Consider the following 21,762-nt stretch of genomic DNA (forward strand, 5'->3'; position numbering starts at 1 on the left):
GTGACTTGCAGAATTACTTTGGGAGTTTTTTTCTAAACAAAGCTTTAAAAAAAACTGTAAAAATAATAAATGTTCAGTGCAGAATCTTGGAAAATTCAGAAATGTAAAAGAAAAAAATTGCAGGTAATCCCACTATCCTTAGATACTCTTAATAGTCGATGTAAGTCTAGCTTTTTTTTTCTGTGTGTATTTTTTTAATCAAAATGATTTATTTTGTACATACTGGTTGGTAGCAAGATTTTTTTCTCTAAGTAGTATATTGTGAACATTTTCCCATACCAATACGTATTCTTCTATACTGTGTTTTTAATGGCTTCACAGTATTATATTGCATGAATTAGTTTTATGTAAATCACTCAATCCCCTATGATAAGTACGTCCAATTTTTTGACAGTTTAACTGAAGAGAACCAAAAACCTTTGTGTGTTCCTTTAAAAAGAAATCAATTGTAGTTGTTAATGAATTTGACTATAATTAAAACATCCCATCTTTCTGCAGTAACAATATTGGTACAAAAACTTGGTGATTATCTTATCAATGTTAAGAAGATTAATCCGTTAGAGCTTGGAAGGACTAAAAAAAATTCAGGAATATCAAAGCTCTCCGGAATAAATCCTTAAATATAATTACATATTTGGTGTCTCAGAGTGTGTCAGCCACAGCAGCACTAGGAGATTCCCCAGACTCGAGAGGTAGGTAGATCAAGATTACTAATCAGTGTGTTCCGGAGAATCAAGCTGTAAGTTAAGTCCAACCTGAGAGGACAGGGGATCCCTTCCTTCTCCAGTATTTTGGGAACCATACAGTAGGATGAATTGCATTGTAAGCAACATATTAATATACTTGCTTTGTCTTGTTAGTTGAGGAGACTATTCCTGACTAATAAAAGTCATTTAAGACTTGTCAAGCTCCTGCATTCATATTTAACGGCAGCATAGATTGCTCAGAAACTGTTGGCTTTAGAAATGAAAAGGTTGACCTAGGCTAACGGAAAAAGAAATATAGCAGAGCCAGTTATATCCAAGAACAAACACATTTGCTAAGTAATTTAGGAAATAATCTCTGAGGTGTGAGATCTTGAAAACTCTGAAAAGGAGTCTTTTTGTTAATGTATTTCAAATAGGCCCCCCTGGTTTACAAATACTATAATTAAATATTTTTTAGAATGAGTTTCCAACTGAAATATGTTTGGGAAACTGGTCAGGGGTTCACAGGGGCCTGGTTCTTCAGAAGATGTCCAGTCCCTTTGGGACACAGGTGACACCTCTTTGGGTCCCAGAGTTTCCTGAGTCTGTGTCAAGAGCAGCGCCTTAGACGCAGGAAAGTTAGAATCATCTGTGGACCACGCAAAGTTGTCTCCTTGGTCACTGCCCGCTGGAGTCGTTGAGGTCCAGTTTGTCTCTTGGAACTGGGCCTTCACTACAGTGTGTTTAGCAAGGATCTGGACAGAACATGTAGACTGCAGCTTAACAGGTTAGAAGGAAGGACTGGGATGTCTCATCTGAGTTCATGAGAATCTATGTGGTGGGGTAATTTAGAAGAAAGTTAGTACCAATTTAACAAATCTGTGAGATTGAGTTGTAATCTGCGCCATTCTGTACATTAAGCCAAGATTCTTAAAATAATATTTTCCTTAAGGTTAAACATGTCCTGTGTTCTTGTTTGGCCTGCTTATCTGTTGGTTATTTTTCAGGATTTTCTAAGGTGACTGTCATAGATTGTGGTGAAGTTTAATAAATCTGAATGAATGGAGACCAAATTAATTATTTTAAAATATATATGGGTGAAATAGGTGGAGTGGTGCCACTGTACATGATTCCAGCTTGCAGATTGCCTCTGTTGGGCAGAAGTTACGGTTTCATAAGCCTGAAATTACACAGGCTGAGTTTATTCAGAATGTGTCAGTGTGTAGTCAAGTCTCAGCCAGAGCGCCGGAACTGCCTCTGTGCGTGCTCTCCACTTTAGTCTACTTACTTCCTTAAGTAGCCAATTGTCTTTTGTTGTTCATTCTTCACTGTGGTACCCAGTGACATCAGTGCAGCTGGAGCTTAAAGAAGAGGGGTCATGTTAATTAATTCCAGTGAAACAAAAACTGCCTCGAATAATTAATGGGATACAGTCTCATTTAAAGAACTTAGAGATTTTTTTTATGCTCACTCCCCCCACCCCAAGGGCTAGAGAAGAAGAATGGCACAGATTGTTCACTTGAGACCATTTTAAGCTATTGATCCATCTTACAGTCCTCATTTGATGGTTCTGATTTCAACATGAATCATTCAGGTCATGTAGTGATTTTCTCCTATTTTCTCTTTAGGTTTCTTTGCCTTCAGTGACAGTTTTCAAGGGAGCAGTTCATGGACTGAGGCTTTGTCACAATCTAAAAATGGCCTCTATTTTATTGTTTTATTTATAGCTGTCGTATTTTAGTTTAAATGCAGTTGACCTAGCAAGCAAACATTTGTGTGTACAGGTAGGGTGGCAAACACCGGGTCAGGTTGCCTGCTGGGTTATTGGAGGGAAGAGGCTGTGTGTGTTCCCATCATTGTTTTCGAGCAGCTGATCTTGTTATTATGAGGTTCTTTTTTTTCCCCCACCTTGGTATTCCAAATAGCTAAGGAAACAGATTATTGGACTGAGAAATCTAGAGTTAGGGAAAGGCAGGTTGAGTGGTAAGTAGGAAGATCCTTTCTCACCCGTGATTATCTTGGTTTTCCAACCCCACGTCTTATTAGCAATAGAAGTTTCCATTCTGTGACCTATCCTTTAAGAAAACTAGAAAGTTTAATCTACTACTTTTAATAGTAGGTGAAAAGAGAATAAGAGGAAATTAACATATATGGTTTGCAGCTCTTTTGACAGATAGAGTCTGGATTTTGTTGTGCTGTTGAAAATATGTTCAAGAGCCACATTTCTGGTAGATAATATAATAAAGGTGTAAAGAAAAAGCAAGTAAAAATAAATAAAAAGAACATTAAAATGTTTAAAAAAAAAAGAAACTGAGGAAAGGCAAGTTTGAGACTGGGAGGTTTGGATATAATTGCACAAATATGTGTCACTAGAAAGGTATGGAGCAACCAGGAAGGGAACAGCTCCATAACTCAGGGAACCAATGAGTTGTCTACAAATAATGTTGGCCATTGTGCTACAGAGGTAGCAAACTCAGAGTAGATGAAACAGAGAAGGGGGTAGAACAAACAGGACTAGTACAGATTTATAGTTATGTTTCTACTTTTATTGTTTGTACATTGTGTTGTGATGTCTTTTTGGGGGGGTTGGTTTTTTCCCTTTTTTTTTTTTCTTTTTGGCAGGTTAGTTTTAACTTTATGTACCCTTTCTAAAATTAGCTACAAAACATTTGGATTAGCTTACTCTAAGTTTTGGAAAGATGTGATGTGACTGAAACAGCTGTGCCACATTAGGATTTGTATGAATCAGATGCACTCTGAAAAGGAAGTAGAGAAAAGACTATTTATGACATATAAACAAGAGTTAAACTTTATGAATCTGAATGATTAAATAACAAATACATAAAATGAACGGGAAATACTGAGAACAAACAAGGTTAACAGTAACATGACATAGTTAAAAGTATGGTGTCCAGTGTTAGGTTGAGCTTCTTCCCGTTTGACTGTAGGCAAATCAGTGAATGTTCTCACCTTGCAGGGCAGCTGGGAGGCTTTATGAATGTGTTTGTATGTGAAGCACTTAGCTCGGTACTTGGTACATCATAATGGAGTCCACACATGGCAACTCTTCGCTGGTATTATTGGTTTGTCTATTTTAAACCATTTGTAAAAATTTATTTCCTTAAAAGAGAAATCATGGCTCTAGCTAGCTCTCTCCTTATTGTACTTATAAAGCTTCTGGAAGCTTCAGGACATGAGTTATGTACGCAAATACAGTTCTCCCATCATTCTAGATAGGGTTTGGCTAGAGATACTGTTTCAGTTATAATCTGTCTGCATCTGAGCATTGTCAGCATCACCTGACATAGCTGTAGCTTTCATCCCAGGCCCTTTTTAATGTCTCCCTCAGCAGCATTCTCAACCTTTGTTTTTCTGCCAGAAAAAGAGGAACTTACTCTAAACCAGGGCTCTTAACCAGTTGTAATTAACCAGCATAACTAGTACTGGAAGTAGACAGGTATCATAAACTATTGGTTGAATCTCAAAAGCCAGTCCCGTCCCCTTTTCTATTGCCAGTATAGAGGTTTGAAAAACAGATATTCCTTTTTCTTTCATTGCAGTTAGAGCTAGCTGTATGATTCAGTTTTGGCTAATGTGGTATATAACCAGAAATCTGGAAGGCCTCTGTGGAGGAAGGGTGGGAGAGGTAATTGCTTTTTTGATGAAAGGAACAGAGGCAAGAGAACAGTTTGGATGCATTTCTTCTTTCTTCCAGTCATAAGTGTGGAATATGATGTAAGGAGTCATGGCAGCAAAGTTGCAATCATGAGATAACAAGCCTGAAATCGAAAAGTTAACAAGCTGAGGTGATAGAGCAGAAAGATAAAGAGTCTGGGTTCTTAGAGTTATTCTGAGCTGTCAGAACAACCCTGAGGTAGCCTTCTCTGGGCTTCTTGTTTCATACATTATCAAAGTCCTAATAGTTTAAGCTATTTAGTCAGACTTTTCTGTTCCTTGTGGCTGAAAGGATTCCTTAAACAAGATGTAGCAGCTTTAATGTGAATAAAATTAGTAAGAATTTGGCAGGATTTTCCAATTTGTACAGTGTTGTTTATGTACAAATGACATGGGAATATGACAGAATCCTAGAAGTGAAAGATGAATTCTAGTCAAGCTTTTGACGTTGCAGAATATGGACAGTTGCATCAAATAATCTAGTCCTAGTCATAATGTATAGTTTCTCTGGCTACCTTTGAATCCTTTCCCACATTACCTATGGCTTTTTGAAGTCTTGCTTTCCTTAGGCTTAGCCACCTGAACATGACAGAGGAAAGGACTGAAGTTTCAATAGAAAGGGAAAAGCTGGGTATGAGAAAGTGAGTGGGTGGGAGATACTGGTTAAAAGCTGAGTGTGTACAGACCATACCCGTCTTCCAGCCAGGGCTGACCCTGGGCTATCCTGCAATTCCATGTTCTTGAATTCCAGTGGGGTAAGAAGATAACAAGATATTAAGAAGGCAGAGCAGCAGCAGCAGCAGCAGCTGTTGAAGACCTAGAAGAATTCCTTGCAAGCATTAAAAGCTCCTTCAACTTTGGGCTTCACTTCCACTTGGTCTCTCAACTCTTATGTGAAGTTTGTGGTGAAGCCACACCAACCATATGCTTAATACAGTCCTGTTAGGTTTTAGATTATCTAATAGTGTTAAGATGTTTGGTAAGCCTGTCCATTTGGTATGAAAATGTAAAGTAGAGGTAGGCAAGGAAGGGAATACAGGTGAAAAAATACAGAGAACTCTTGTGGAGAAAAGTGGTTAGAAAATTAAGAAAATTTGATTGTGTCATGAGATGAGCATGGTAGTAACATTTCCACTGAGGAATTGCTCTTACTTAAATTTTATCATTTGCTGAGACTCCCAAGGGAATGCCTCTTTTATATCTTTTTAAAATTAATCATAAAACAACAAGGTGTTACTGTATAGCACAGGGAATTATATTCAATATCTTATAATAACCAATAATGAAAAAGAATATATATATGTATAACTGAATCACTAACACAACATTGTAAATTGACTATACTTCAGTAAAAAATATTAATCATAAAGGAAGACACACCAAAATATTGTGTACCAATGGCACAATGAGAGAATTATACTTTAAATGGAGGATGACACATGCAAACTCCTATACATGTTCATCTGTTGGTTAGCAAGCATGACAGCCTTTCTGTTCTCTCACTGTGCATTTGGGAAGTGACTGGCCTTACTGATCACACATTTCTGTGGAGGCAGCATTGTTTCTGGTACAGAGCAAGGAGGAGTCTATGAAAGCATTGTAGGCTGGCATGGGAGGGCTGCAAATGCTGCCCCGCTAGACTTAGATCTTATGTACAAGTGGTGTGGTGTGACCACAGGCTCCCCTTCCCATTTCCTCCTCACTCTGTTGTTCATTCTTAGACTCTCACATGCTTTTGATCTTATTAGAGTCTATTTTGTCTTGTGTTTTGTGAATTTTTTAAAATTCAGTTTTAGCTTACAAAAATTGATACTTTCCTGACTGCTTTTAAAAAAGATAATTAACAGTGTTTCATGGATATGGATCCATGGAAGATGTCCAGGATATATTGTTAAATAAAAACCCAAAATGAAGTATGTATATATGTGTACACATATGTGTGCGTGTGTATGCTTACGTTCTGGAAGAATTTTTACTAGACTGTTTAGATTATTGAAAAACGATTATTTCTAGAAGTGTGATTATGGGAGACCTTCACTGTTTTTTTTCTATTAAACTGTACTCAGTTACAATGTGTCAGTTTCTGGTGTACAGCATAATGTCCAGTCGTGTGTGTGTGTGTGTGTGTGTGTGTGTGTGTATATATGTATATGTATATATACACACACATATTCATTTTCATATTCTTTTTCATTAAAGATTATAAAACATTGAATGTAGTTCCCTGTTCTATACAGAAGAAATGTGTTTTTTATCTAGTTTTATACATAGTGTTAACATTTGCAAATCTCAAACTCCCAAATTTATTTCCCTTCTTAATTTATCTGTATCTATAATATTTGGATTTTTGTAATCAGCATACTTTTTTTTGTAATCAGAAAAAAACACAAATCTTTTCTTTCTGCAAGTAGTGTAAACAAAGATGTTTCAAAGGAACTTTTTTCAAGTTAAGGGAAGTTTCTTAATAGTGTATACATGTATGAATAATATATATATTAAAATATTTTGTAGTTTATCAGAAATGTTTGATGCTTTCAGAACTGACATGTCTCACTCTGATACTTTTTTAGTGTTGGAATTAGCATCTTGGATTAGGCATGAGCTAGTAACACTTTTTCAGGGGACAGGAGAGAAAGGAGAAGGCTGCCTATACAGTGTGATTTGAAGGGTCCTGAGAGAGGCTACAAATAAAATCCATGAACTCTCACAACCCAACAACAAACAGACAAACAACTTGATTAAAAAGTGGGCAAAGGATTTCAATAGACATTTCTCCAAAGAAGATATACAAATGGCCAACAAGCCCATGAAAAGATGTTCGGCATCATTAATCATTAGGGAAATGCATATCAAAACCTCCATGAGATACCACCTCCTGCTCATGAGAATGCCTACTCTCAAAAACAGAAAATGACAAGTGTTGAGGAGAATATGGAGAAATTGGAACCCTTGTAATTGTTGGTGAGAATGTAAAATAGTATGCCCACTATGGAAAACTGTAAGATGGTCCCTTAAAAAATTTTACATAGAATTACAATCTAATCCAGCAATTCTACTTAGGATATATACCCCAAAAAATTGAAAGCAGGATCTCATGTTCATGGCAGCATTATTCATTATATCCAAAAGGTGGAAGTAACACAATTGCCCAGCAACAGATGAATGTTGTATATATATACACAACAGAATATTATTCAGCCTTAAAAGGGAAAGAAATTCTAACACAGGCTACAACACAGATGAACTTTGAGGACATTAGGCTAAGTGAAATAAGCCAGTCACAAAATGATAAATACTAAGTGATCCACTTACATGAGGTATGAGGAGTCAAATCCATAGAGACAGAAAGTAAAATGGTAGTTGCCAGCAGCTGAGGGGAGGAACGGAGAGTTACTATTTAACTGGCACAGAGTTTCAGTTTTGGAAGATGAAGAAGTTCTCTGAATGAATGGTGGTGATGGGAGCACAGCAATGTGAATGTACTTAATACTGCTGAACTGTATATTTAAAAATGGTGATGATGGTAAATTTTTTGTTGTGTACTTTACCACAGTTAAAAATAATGATTAAAAATAAAACCTATTAATGCTTCAGAATCTTCCCTTCTAAAACAATACCTAGGCATTCTCTTTGCAAGTTGTTATTTTACAAGCGAAATATTTATAATGTCTTATGGTGAGTAAGAATCAGTCCTTTTTCAGTGAAAATGAGATTGGTTGGCATATCTGAAGCTAAGGATGGAGGAAAAGCTGCTTCTGTAGTTGAAAGTTCAAAGAAAGGAGGAGAATACTTTCAGTCACTGAAAACAGTTTCAGTTACATCACAATTTTGCCTTACCCTGGTTCAGCCCCATTAAGCCTTGAATCCAGTAGTATCTCCAGTGTTATTAAAAATCTAAGATTATGTTTTACCTTCCATATGCTTTATAGGATTTTAGACTACATTCCTGAGCCAGCAAGACATTTGTAGACATTCATATAATATTTACCCATGCTTTTCCATTAGAAATTAATACAGATGATTTTTTAGATAGTAATCTGGTATAGAACTGTATTTCTAAGCATCGAATGAAAGATAATCCATAAAGGGAAAAATTAACAGCCTAAACTTCTGTACAACAACAGCAAAACAAATGCTCTAAATGACATTAATAGGGAAGCTGAGAGGAAAGAAAAATATTTTCAATTTTTTGATTAAGGCCTCAAGATCCTTAATATATAAAAAAAAGTAATGAAACCTATAATAAAGACTAACAGCCTGGTAGAAAAGTAGACCACACAAATAGGCAGTTCACAAAAGATGAAACTTAAATAGCCTATAAACATGGCAAACATAATATTTAAGTAGTTTCTTAGGTAACCTAAGAAATGCAAATTCAGGTGATTTTTTTTTCTTTTTTTTTTTTTCTACTGAACTGATAATTTTAAAAAATTATACTTGTTATCTAGGGACACAAACACTGTTGTAACCTGCTAGTCTAAGTAAAATAGGTTCAATCTTTCTCTGGGGCAGGTTAGCAATATATGCATCAAAAGCCTTAGAATTTTTTATATCCTTTAGCTGATATTAATATGTTTATAAGAATTTGTTTTAAAGAAATAAGTACGATTGAGTACTAGAAGGATGATAATTTCAATGTTGTGGACTAGTATATCCAACTGGAGACAACATAGATGTCCATCAATAGGGAATTTACATAAATCATGTCTGTACAAAGCTAGTGTCTAATAAATTCATTGGTATTTTCAGATAATTAACTTTTGACTCTATTGGTTTTTCTTTATTATACAAGTATTTTCTAGTTTGTTGATTGTTTTTGTGTTTGTCTTTGTTATTTATTTATTTTTTTCTTTTAATGGAGGTACTGGGAATTGAACCCAGGACCTCACCTGTGTTAAGCACACACTCTACCCCTGAGCTATACATCTCCCACACCCTGTCTTTGTTTTCTTACTTCAGCTTTTTTGGAGTTGAATTTGCTAGTCTTTCTTAGCTTCTTGGGATGGGTGCTTAGACATTAATTTTCAGCCTTCCTTCTTATAATACATGATTTAAATACATAAATTTCCCTGAAAGTACCACTTTGGCTATATTCTTCTGGGCTTTTTTGTGGTTGAATTCTTACTATCATTAATTCAAAATATGTTTTTATTTTCCTTGAGAGTTCTTCTCTGACTCATGGATATTTAGAAATATATTGCTTTATTTCCAAAAGTGTGGCAATTTTCTAGTTATCTTTCTGTTTTGTAGCATAATTCCACTGTGGACAATGGACATACCCTGTTATCTGTGGATGTTCTTTAAAATTTGTTGAGACTTGCTACCCCAGTTCCCCAATCCTCCAGCCACTAGCCACTTTTAAGGCTTTAATCTTTGTTTTTAGTTTTCAGTGGTTTTATTATGATGTGTACACATAACTGTTTTCTTTTCATTTATTCTGTTATGGGTCCTTCAAGCTTTTTGTTATGGCTTAATGTTTTTTATCAGTTTTAGAAAATGTTTGGCCAATATCTCTTCAAATAATAGTTCTGCCCTATTCTCTCTGTCCTTCTGAAACACAATTGCGTATGAATTAGACTGTTTCACATCATTCCATATATCTTTGATCTTCTTTTATCTGTTACTTTATTTTTTCTGTTTTTGGTTCAATACGGTTGTTTTCTACTGACCTATTTTTCACTGACAAATCCTCTCTTCTGCCATATCTAATCTATCCACTGAATTCTTAATTTTAGTTATTGTATTTTTAAGTTCTAAAGGTTCTACTTGCCTTTTAAAAAATATTCAAGCTACAACAAGGACTTACTGTATAGCACAGAGAACTATATTCAATTTCTTGTCATAACATATAATGGAAAAGAATCTGAAAAGAAAATATACGTATGTATGTCTATGTATAACTGAATTGGTTTGCTGTACACCTGAAACTAACATTGTAAATCAACTACACTTCGATAAAAAATAAAATTAAAAAAATGTTTAAGCTATCTGGTAAAATTACCAACTTTTGCATATTTTTAAATGTATCAATCATAGTTATTTTTATTGAGGTATAATTGACAAATAACATTTGTTAGTTTCAGGTATACAACATAATGATTTGGTATTTTTATATATTGCAAAATAATCACCACAATAAGTCTAGTCAGTACCTATCAGCATACATAAAGTTTTTTCCCTTGTGATGAGGACTTTTAAGATTTTAGCAACTTCCGAATATGCAATACAGCATTAGTAACTGTAGTCATCATGCTATACGTTGCATCACCATGACTTATTTTGTAATTGGAAGTTTGTACCTTTCAACTCCCTTCATCTGTTTTGCCTACTTTCTACCCTCCTACCTCTGGCAACCAATCTGTTCTCTGTACCTATGAGCTTGGTTTTAATCATAGTTACTTTAAAATATATGCTTGATCAGTCCATTATTTGAGCCACCTGTGGCTCCTTTTCTGTTGCCTGTTCACTTGGATTTTGGTCATTTAGTCTTTTTTTCTGTCTTTCATGCTTATTTTTTATTGAAGGGAGCACATTCCAAATGAAAAATTATAGAGGCTCTGGATGATATCTTCCAGAAATGATTTAATTTTCTTCTGGCAGGCAGACTGATAACCTTGTCCAATTAAGGATTGAGATGTTTCATTGTGTTTCAAGCTTTGTAAGGGCAGTCAGTTTCCAGTTTGGCCTTAATCTTACATATGATGTTTTAAGGATCTCAAGTGAAAACTGGCATATATTTGCCAGACCTTTATTCCTTCTGGCCCTGAATGCCAACTTTTGTTTCCTCACCTCTTGAGTTGCCAGAATTTCTACTTAGCTGTTTAGCTTCTTTATAGTTGCTTTCTACTTCATTTCTCAGCCACTTTCCCTGCACATCTACAATTTTGAACCAACAAAATGCTCCAGAAATTGTGAGTAACTGGGACCACCTTCTTTCTCCAATATCCTGGCCCCCTCCAATCTTGGAGTTCAAGGCTACTGGTTCAGCTAGTTTTTATCTTCCTAGACCAGTGAGACGGTCACAAGTTCTAGGTCAATACTCTGTTCAGTTTCTGTAGGTGAATTGGCAGATGACCTGAGGAAAAAAGGTAGTAGCAAATATAGGGCTCACCTCAGGGTATTTCTCTTCTTTCTGGGAACTTGGTCCCTAAAATCATGATTCTTTGTTGCTCTCCAACACCTTTAATCTGCTGGGTTTTTTGGTTTTTTGGTTTTGTATTTTATCCAGTTTTCTTAGTTGTTCTCAGTGAGATTATTAGTCTGATACAAGTTATCCATACAAGTATCCAGCTAGAACCAAAAGTCCTTTGCTAAGCTATTTCATAAGTGTATGTTATAAGTACTTTTCTTATGCAGATGCAAGATGTATTCAGATGGTTTAGTATAAACTTTTTTTTTTTTAGTTATTTCAAAGAAACTTTCTGGTAATTAAAGTAACAATTTATGAAAATTTTATTTCAGATATCTTATCAGTCATTCCAAAGATGTATATAACCCAGCATATGTGTATGTGTGGGTGTGAAGTAAATCCTAAAATAGCTTTCTATTTTTTAAAGGCAAACTACTCTTTCCTAATATTTTTGGGATTTTCACATTTTTGTTGATTGTATGGCGTACAAAGTAAAAACCTAATTTTAGCTAGTATTCAGGTTATGATCTATTTATGAAAAAGTTATTTTTATGTTTTTTATTATATTTCTTAGAGATAAATTTGAGTTGTTTTAAATGTTAAAAATAATCAAACTTTAGCTGTGCATATGTATTTTTCTATAACTAATTTTCTATGTACTCAAAATTATTCCTGTAAAGCAAATTTATTTTCTATTACAGATATATTGGTTATAAATCTTTCTAAAATATGTTATTAAAAATAGGGTAAAATTTATAACTTATTGGGAAAATACAGAAGACCCTGGTGAAGAAGTTTTTGAAAAATTAAAGATTACCCTCCAAAGACAATCAGTGCTAATTTTTGGATATAGTCTCTGTTGTAGATACTATGCTGCACTGAACAGGTCTATCTTCGAGGACTTTCCACATCCTTCTTCCCAGCTACTGTGAGGTTGTTGGGAATTTTCTCAGCTTAAGGTCACACTCTTTTCTAGGGCAGCCTATATCTGGTGCCTGGTTGATGCAAGGGTATGAAGGCCCAGCCTCCTTGTGCTGACTCAAGACATCTCTGCAGGGTCATCCACCTCCATGTGGGGCTTACATTGCAGTTCAGCTTCTCCTTCCACCCAGTGCTTCGTTCCCTTCCTCCCGTAGCTGTAGAGCCCAGGAGCACACCCTAGTAAACAGTGTGAACACTTTTCCCCATCTCAGAGTGTGCTTCCCTGCAGCTGTCTCTTTCTAGCTTTTTGCATTTTTTTTTGGTATAGATGAGATTAGTTTATATATGTATATATATATGTGTGTACACACACACACATATATAATCTATATTTCTGTGCCTCTTTCCCCTATTTATAACCTGAGCATTTTCCCTTGTCATTTAAAGTAGTTTATTTTTCTGATTACCGTATGGATTGGGCATAGTTTATTTAACTTTTCCTCTATTACTGGACATTTAAGTTTATTTCCAGCTTGGGTATTATAAATCATGCTGTTATGAATATTCATAAAATACAATTTAATATGTATTTTGGACCAAATTCATAGACTTGATTCCCAAAGTTACTAAATATTTTAAGATACTTTGTATAAAATGCTAAATTGCTTTCCAGAAAGAGTATAGCAAGCAGTTAATGCTTCCATCAACAGTGTATTAGTAGATACAAACTACTATATACAGACTAGATAAACAACGGAGTCCTACTGTATAGCACAGAGAACTGTGTTCAGTAACTTGTAATAACCTATAAGGAAAGAGAATATGTATATATATGACTGAATCACGATGCTGAAACTAACACAATATTGTACATTAACTGTACTTAAAAAAAGAAAAACACCAAAAAAACCCAGTGTGTTAGTGTCTTTCACCAAGTGTCCCATTGGTATAAGTATAATCTCTCCTTTCTTTATTTTTTTAAAAAACTCCTTTATTGTGGTATGGTTCCTGTATGATATGATGACTTTTGATAGATGTATACACTAATGAAACCACTACCACAATCAAGATAGCTAACATTTCCGTCACTCCCCAAGAGATGCAAATTTAGAATTCCCAATATATCTTTCCTACAAAGAGAGGATGTTGAATACAATTAAAACTATTCTGAGTGATGGACCAACATAATAAAGGTAATAAAGGTGACGAGTACTGCAGAAGTCCAGTGAAGCTCTCATAGTCTACTAAGGTATTATGGAGTGTTTGCCCATATACTGGATTACCTCAGTTCAAGAATTTTAGAGGACCTGCATTCTTCATTATAAGACCATAAAATCTTTCCTTTTGCTCCTTGCTAGTTTCCCATATTTTTGCAGCTTTTCTTCCTCTGCAGTGGGTACTCTTTTGAGGGTTTCCCTAGATTGTGATGAACCTTTTATCCCCGCCCTTTAGTTTAACTTGACATCCTCTCACCTCAGCCACGTGTGGCTAGGTCCAGGCTGGCAACCTGTCCTATGCTGGCCTTTCCATGTCCATTTCCTGGAACTTTCCCAGAGCAGGGAAGCTCACTGCCTGTGGTTATGCCTGTAGACTGGTGGGCATCTTTCGCCAGCCATGGGGCCCAGAAAGCAGTGGTTGCAGATATGCACAAAGGAGCAGAGACAAAGTGTTTCCAGTTCTGTCTGAAGCCCTGCTCCTGTTCGTAGGCATCATGAAGAGCCCCACATCCTTAAAATCCTCCTTCCCTGCCTAACTTAACTCAAGTTTGTTTAGTACTTAGGCATTACTTTTCTGCCTTTAAATTGACAGGAACTTGGAACAGATAAAATTATAAAATAAGACTAGAGGAAGAGTTGTTGAATGAAAACTTGAAGGATTCCCCTCCAGGTAAAGCTTTAGTACATACTAGGGCTTTACGTCTTCTCTTTTGAGCACTCAGAGGCCATTTTTCCCCTTTATTCTTAATAGTGTTCTGGATAGTTGAATTTTATCCACTCTATAAGTCAATATAATTTTTTTAAGTACTTTAGGCTGAAGTATATTTTTCATACATAGATCTCAAGAGTGACTGATTACTGGCTCGCATTGGGTTTTGTAAATAGCGTAAGGAAGACTATTTGCCCCTTGGACATAATTGAGAACTATGTATTTGTCAACCTTTAACATTTATTTAAAGGTCTCTGCCATAGTTGGTTTCCTAGTTATTAAAGTGCAAAGGTAGATAAGTTCAGCAGAATTATACTTGCTGAGATCTTGGCATTTAGATAACATTACAAGAAGTAATATTCTACCCTTTATTTAATCAGAACAACTTGCATCTTGATAACAATTATCTGGAAGGAACTCTGTGACTAAATACTGTAGTATATTTGTAACCCGTTGTTGAATGGTGCTAATGCTTTAGGAAGTTGATATGCTTTTCCATTGGCAGGAAAGATCTGTGGGTTTCAGTTTAGAACTGAGGAGACCCTTGGCCACTTATCCGTCTGTATGCTTTGTTCTGGTCCCTAGCCCAGAGATTCCATCTTGTGTTTTTGGTCATACTGGCAGTTGGTGATTAGTGAAAAGCCATCTCCACTAACAGTAATGTTTCATTGATGATGAGTCATTGATGATGGGTCAAAAATGCTTCTCTTTTTGGAAACCAAGGAGGGCACCACTCAGTTATGAACACATGTTTTCTACATATAAGAGAGGGAAAATGTGTGAATCTGTATTCCTGGTTTGGGCTGGTCCTCCCTGCCTCCTTCTCTGTCTGTCAAAGATTGAGCTGTCATGCTGTGTGGTGTTAGAGCAAGGGGCCAGGCCATGAGTGATGCATGTTAAGCTGGTAGTTCACCCTCTTCTAGTTGTTTTTTCCACTGTTATATTATGCCAGCCGAAACATGGTTTTGTTATATTTTTGTTACAAATAATATATTATTAAATACAGATTATTTGTAGTTTCAGGGGAAAAAATATCTACTTTTACCAGTATTTCCCCCCACCTTCTGTATACCCACCTAAGTAAACCAGAATTTAGTGGTGTCTGTGGAGGCTGCATAGCAGTGAGTCAGAATTCTCTGTATGTCTAGTGTTTGGAACTTGTTGCCACGGTTATAGTCACCCTGAGTCTAATGTCCTCCTGAGTACTGTATTATGTGTGTGAATAGCATGTTTCAGTGCTGAAGAACACATTTTTGAAATGGAAGAAACATTCTCTTTTCTTTGTTAATGTGCTGTGGAAAAAGTGGCTACAGATTTATTTTATGGCTCAGCAATTAATACTTTAAAGTACAATAAATCTGATTTGCCAAACTCTGTAAATTGTTTAAGATCATTTGTCAGCCACTTAATCTGTGGCTCCAGTTAAATCACTCTCAGACTTAGCTCTGAGATACAGTTTGCCTTGGACAAAGAGGCTGCTCTTCCTGTCCCTTTCTCCCAGAACAAGTTAACTGACTCTTGAGTCCTGCGGTTCAAAGCCTATTCACACGTGGCCAGGGACAATCTCTCTTCCCTCAGACTTTGGTAGCAGCCCAAGGGCTTTCTTTACAAGCTTTAGTTCTCATCCCCACTAGCCCACACTTGTTGATTCACAGCCTAAGCACTGGTTCTGAGTTTTCTCCTGTAATTAAAAATGAACAAGCAAAATATTTTATAATGGGAAAATCTAACACATATACTAAAGTAGAAAAACCAGTACAGTAAGTTCCCATGTACCCATGCCCCAGCTTCAACAATGGCCAGTCTTCTACCCACACCCACTTCTGCTCTTCCATATTATTTTGAAGCAAGTGCCAGGTGTACTGTCATTTAATCCCAAATATTTCAGTATGAATCTGTGCAGAAAAGAGTTATCATATTAGACCTGTTATCCTTTGAAAGGTTTGCTTACAAGTTTGGCCCCTGGCTAGCATAAGGGAACTTGGATTTCAGGAGGCTTCTCACCACCTTAACTGCTCGTGGGTCACTGTGCCTAAGCTTTGTACACAGACAATATGGTTTATGCTGAATACTTGATTTCCTCCTGGGAGTCTGGAATCTTGATACATGCTATACAGAGCAGGCTTCTCTAACTAGCCCTCATAAAAACCTGGGTGTGGAGTCTCTAATAAGCTTCTTTGGTAGACAACATTGTCACAACTTGTTGCAGGGGAGGGGAATTGATTTGATTTTGTTCTGCATCCTTTTGCTGTAATAAATCTGAGCAATGTACAGTATATAGTGAGTCCTGTGAGTCCTTCTAGGAAATCACTGAACCTAGGAATGGTCTTCAGGATCCCTGACATAGTGTCTCTAACATAAGCACTTAAAAAAAATACATGTATATATGTGTATATATAACCTCCACAATATTATTATTATACATAAAAATATTCATAGTAATTCCTTAGTATCAAGTCAGTGTTTGCATTTTCAGTTGTATCATAAATTGAATCAAGGTTCAGATATTACAGTTGCTTGATATTTTCTTTAAGTCTCAATCTGTATGTTCCCTCCCCTTTTTTAAAAATTATGTTTAATGAACTAAATTGATTTACAGTGTTGTGTTAGTTTCTGGTGTACAGCATAGTGAGTTAGTCATACAATATATATATATATATATACATATTCTTATTCATTATAGGTTATTACAAGATATTGAATATGGTTCCCTATGCTATGTCATGGGATATTGTTATTGATTTATTTTGTATACGGTACTTTGTATCTGCTAATCCCAAACTCCTAATTTATTCCTCCCCACCTTCTCTTTTTTTTCCTTGAAATTTATTTGTTGAAGAAACTGGATCATTTGTCCTATAGAATTTCTCAGTCTGGTTTTTGCTGATTATATTGCCATGGTGTAGTTTAACGTGTTCCTCTGTAAATTGGTAGCTGGATCTAGAGGCTTTTTGTATGAGTTTTTGAAAGTCCAGTGCTTTCACATATCCTGAGGCTATGCCTTTATTTTTATTTGATTAATGTTTGCCAAGCACTTTGAGGTACTTGGATAAAAGGGGTTTTAACAGTAAATATCTTTGTTTTCATTAGCATGAGACTAGATCTTCTGACACTTAGAGTCTGACTCATTGCACTTTAGAGAATCCAGTCAAAAGTACATGGCTTTGTGTTCACTACCTGTCTTTCAGGTAGTAGCACTGGCGGAGTTCCCTGAGCTAAAGCTGGCTTTAATTATTTGGGGTTGGTACAGTGCCATGGGGACCGGATATTATGATGTAGGTGGAAATGTATTTTTTTTTTAAGCTGTCTTAGTGTTTTTTAAGATCGTAAAACAAAACAGAGAACATTAGACTCAATTGCAATTTTACTTTTTATTCTCGAATGGTCACCTCTTCCTTATTCTTCATCATTGTTCTCCCAGGAATAGTGTCGAGTGTCTTAACTTGTCATCCTGATTTGAAGATTTTAAAAATAAAAATAAAATTACATTTAATGGGAAGAAAATTTGATAATTTCAAACAACTTCTAGTAGTGTGAAAGCTCAGGTAGCAAGTGTCCAGAGCTGGCTGGCTCTCTGAAAGAAAGACTCTCAGGGCTGGAGACTTCTCATGGGTGGCCCTAGGTAGGGCATTGCCTCTTAATTTTTTCTCTCTTTCTTGCCCTCACTAACTTCATTTTGAACTCAACACCATTTCTTGGAATCATCTAAATCACCTTTATTCTTCTGTAGAAGCATTAAGTCCATAGTTTATTTATTTCATCCATTTTTCTAATAATTTTGTTTTTCAGGTATTGGGTTGAATATGAAGCTTTGTGTAAAGTAGAAGCAGAACAAAATTAATTTATTGATCAATTTATTTTTCAGAAATGAATGGAAAACTTCATTTTCTGGCAGGAGGGCAAAAAAGAAAAAAGGAAAAAGGAAAAAACCCATAACCTCAAATAGAAAAAAACCTCTAATACCATTCCAGTGACTTGATTTATAACCCAAGTGTGTTGTATGAGCTGTGTGAGGAATGCAGCATCTCTGAGGGCAATAAAACAAATCTGAGGCAGCTTGTTGCAGATTTCAGTGCATATCTGCAGGTGCACACCCAGTGTCCATGGTAGTCCAAATTTTCACCTCTTGCATTTTCAATCTGAACTGAGCAGTTGGTAAACTTTGATTTTTTTTTTTTTTTGGTAAATTCACAAAGCTGTAGAGTGAAAAGCAATAAATTATTACCTGAATAAAGAAAAAAGAAAACAGAACCCTGCTAAAATATGTGAGCCCCAACATTAATGTATTAATTTGCTATGCAACAGAATTCTTCTATATCTCATTAACTAAGTTCTAATTAATTAGTTACTATGTTCCTCTTACTTCAACTCTATAGGAATAGTCCAACAACAAGGATCCAGTGTAGTTATCGTGGGTCATCTTTGGAGATGTGTCTTTTTGAAATGGCCATGTATTTGAACATTTAATAAACATTTAGAATACAGACGTACACTTTAGAATTTTTTTCTTTTTCATAAAATACACATAACATAAAATTCCAGATCTTAACTGTTTGTAAGTATACAGCTCAGTAAGTACATTCATATTGTGTAATCTTTGGGACTCTTTTTGTCTTGCAAAACTAAAGCTCTATGCATTAAACAACAGCTCCCCATTTCCTTCTTCCTCCAGCTCCATGCCAACCACTTTCCTACTTTCTGTCTGTGAATTTGGCTACTCTAGGTATCTCATATAAGTGGAATCATACAATATTTGGTTTTTTGTTTTTGTGTGACTGGCTTATTTCACTTAGCATAAAGTCCTCAAGGTTCATCCTTGTAGCATGTGTCAGAATTTCTTCCTTTTCAAAGCTGAATAATATTCCCCTGGATATAAATAAATAAATATATATAGTAGTCCCTTCTTATCTGTAGTTTTGTTTTCACAGTTTCAGTTACACATGGCCAACCACAGTCCAAAAATATTAAATGGAAAATACCTGACATTAGATTTGGCAATGATTTCTTGGATACGACAGGTTTTTGTAAGTTTTAAATTGCGTGCCCTTCTGAATAACATGATGAATTCTCGCATCATTCTGCTCCTTCCTGCCCAGGATGTGAATCATGCCTTTGTCCAGCATATCCTGCCTGTTAGTTACTTAGTAGCCCTCTTGGTTCAGATCAACTATCCCAGTGCTTGTGTTCAAGTAATCCTTATTTTACTTAATAATGACCCAAAGCATAAGAGTAGTGATGCTGCAATTTGAATAGTCTCTTACTGTGCCTTATTTATAAATTACTTTATCGTAGGTATGTATGTATAGGAAAAAATAGTATATATAAGAATTTGGTGCTTTTCAGTTTCAGGCATCCACTGAGGGTCTTTGAATGTATACCCCATGGATAAGGGGGAACTACTCTACTACATTTTGCATAACCAATCATCTGTTGATGGATACTTGGATTGCTTCTACCTTTCGGATATTGTATATAATGCTGCTGTGAACATGGATGTACAAATATCTCTAAACCTGTTTTCAATTCTTTTGGGTATATACTGAGAAGTGGAATTGCTGGATTGGATAGAATTTCCATTAACAGTGCACAGGGGTTCCAATTTCTTCACATCCTCGTTAATGCTTGTTTTCTGGGGGGTTTTTTTGGTTTGTTTGTTTTGTTTTGTTTTGAGAATAAGCATCCTAATGGGTGTGAGGTAGTGTCTCATTGTGGTTTTCATTTCATTAATTTCCCTAATGATTAATGATGTTGAGGACCTTCTCATATGCTTCTTGGCCATTTGTATATCTTCTTTGGAGAAAACTCCTTTACCCATTTTTAATCAGATTATTTTTGTTGTTGGTGTTGAATTGTAGGAGTTCCTTATATATTCTGGATATTAACCTCTTATCAGATATAAGAGATACAGATATTTCTCCAGTTCTCTGGGTTGCCTTTTCACTCTGCTGATTGTGTATGTTGACGCACAGACATTTTAAATTTTGATGTAGTCCAGTTTATCTATTTTTTTCTTTTGCTGCCTGTGCTTTTGGTGTCATATCCAAGAAATCATTGTCAACTCTAATGTCAGGAAGCTTTCCCCCTATGCTTTCTTCTAAGAGCTTTATAGTCGTAGCTTTTCCATTTAGACCTTTGATCCATTTTGAGGTAATTTGTGTATGTGGTATAAGGTTAGAGCCTAACTTCATTCTCTGCAGTTACACTTTTACACTTTGGTGTAGTAGTGCATGAGCACACCATCTCAAAGGCTGGGGGAGGGCTCTCACATCAGTTACCCTGCTGACAGCTGCTTGCTGTGGGAAACCTGCCTTAAGTCCTCTTCCCACGGGCAGTTGTTCCTGATCTATCTTATTTTTCCCCAAAGAGTCTGTCTCAGTTTTAATAAGGAAACAGAAATTGTTAAATGTTTATTAATTATAAGTAGTAATTAATTTATAACTTTTATCTTAGATTCTTAAACTTATTATGAGAAGTTTTAAACATATACAATGTAAAGACAAGAGTAAGACAAACCCCCAAGCACACGGCTACATCAGATAATTGGCATTTTGCACATCTTGCTTCTTGTCTTCCCTCTCTCAACACTTTTTCTTTTTGAAGTGTTTTAAGGCAATTCCCAATCTTTATAATTCACTCATATTTATATGTTTAATGTAAACATACAGATTTCTGATCAAATATGTATTATATGAGTGTGCTTTTCTATGTACTTTATAGTAAAATACTTGTGTAATCAATTTGTATTGTTTTAAACCCTAGGGCTGGGACCCTAGCAGTATAATTTTGATATTTGAAATTGGTTCACAGTTTTATAATTTTGCATATTGCTTTATGGTGTTTCTTTGATCATATCTACAACTAATATGCTACCTAAGCCTTGGGAACCCAAACCTCAGTTGTAACATTGCTGTTTGGGGAAAATATGAACTGCTTTACAGCTCTTCACGTTAGAGTGTGGTTTCCAAGAATTCATTATTTACAATTATCAGCTATATATTCATAAACTGCTATAATGAGAGCTCACAGAAAAGATTACAAAAATATGCTTCTTTTTTTTCCCTCTCTCCCTTGATGTTTTGAGTCTTAGTCAATTTTATGTGACAAGACCAGCAACCTGATTCATTATTCTTTCAACCCCTTACCTTTTTTTTTTTTTTTTTTTGAAACTGGAGAATTTAGTAAAGTTCAATAATTAGGGGAATTTTCTGCTCTAGAAGAAGTACGACATGGAGTTAAGAATTCAGAAACACATGACCATTGAGTTGATATAATGAAAGTCCTCATCCAAGATTAGGAAGTTTTCTTCTTAGTCTTTGCATTGCCTGATTGAGCTCCAGACAGGTCATCTCAGCAGGCTGTTGGAATAGGGCTGTCTAGGGGTGAGGGGGATCAGAGGAGTTGAGCGCTCTTGCTGTACAAGTTAAT

General features: G+C 35.7%; 1 protein-coding gene across 10 annotated transcripts in view; it reads left to right on the forward strand.

Annotated features, from left to right (window-relative positions):
* Positions 1 to 21,762, forward strand: part of MYO5A (myosin VA) — a 173,762-nt gene that overhangs the window by 13,873 nt on the left and 138,127 nt on the right. The gene's annotated exons all lie outside the window — the stretch shown is intronic.

The sequence above is a fragment of the Camelus ferus genome, chromosome 6 (assembly GCF_009834535.1).
Source record: "Camelus ferus isolate YT-003-E chromosome 6, BCGSAC_Cfer_1.0, whole genome shotgun sequence".
NCBI classification, from domain to species: domain Eukaryota; kingdom Metazoa; phylum Chordata; class Mammalia; order Artiodactyla; family Camelidae; genus Camelus; species Camelus ferus.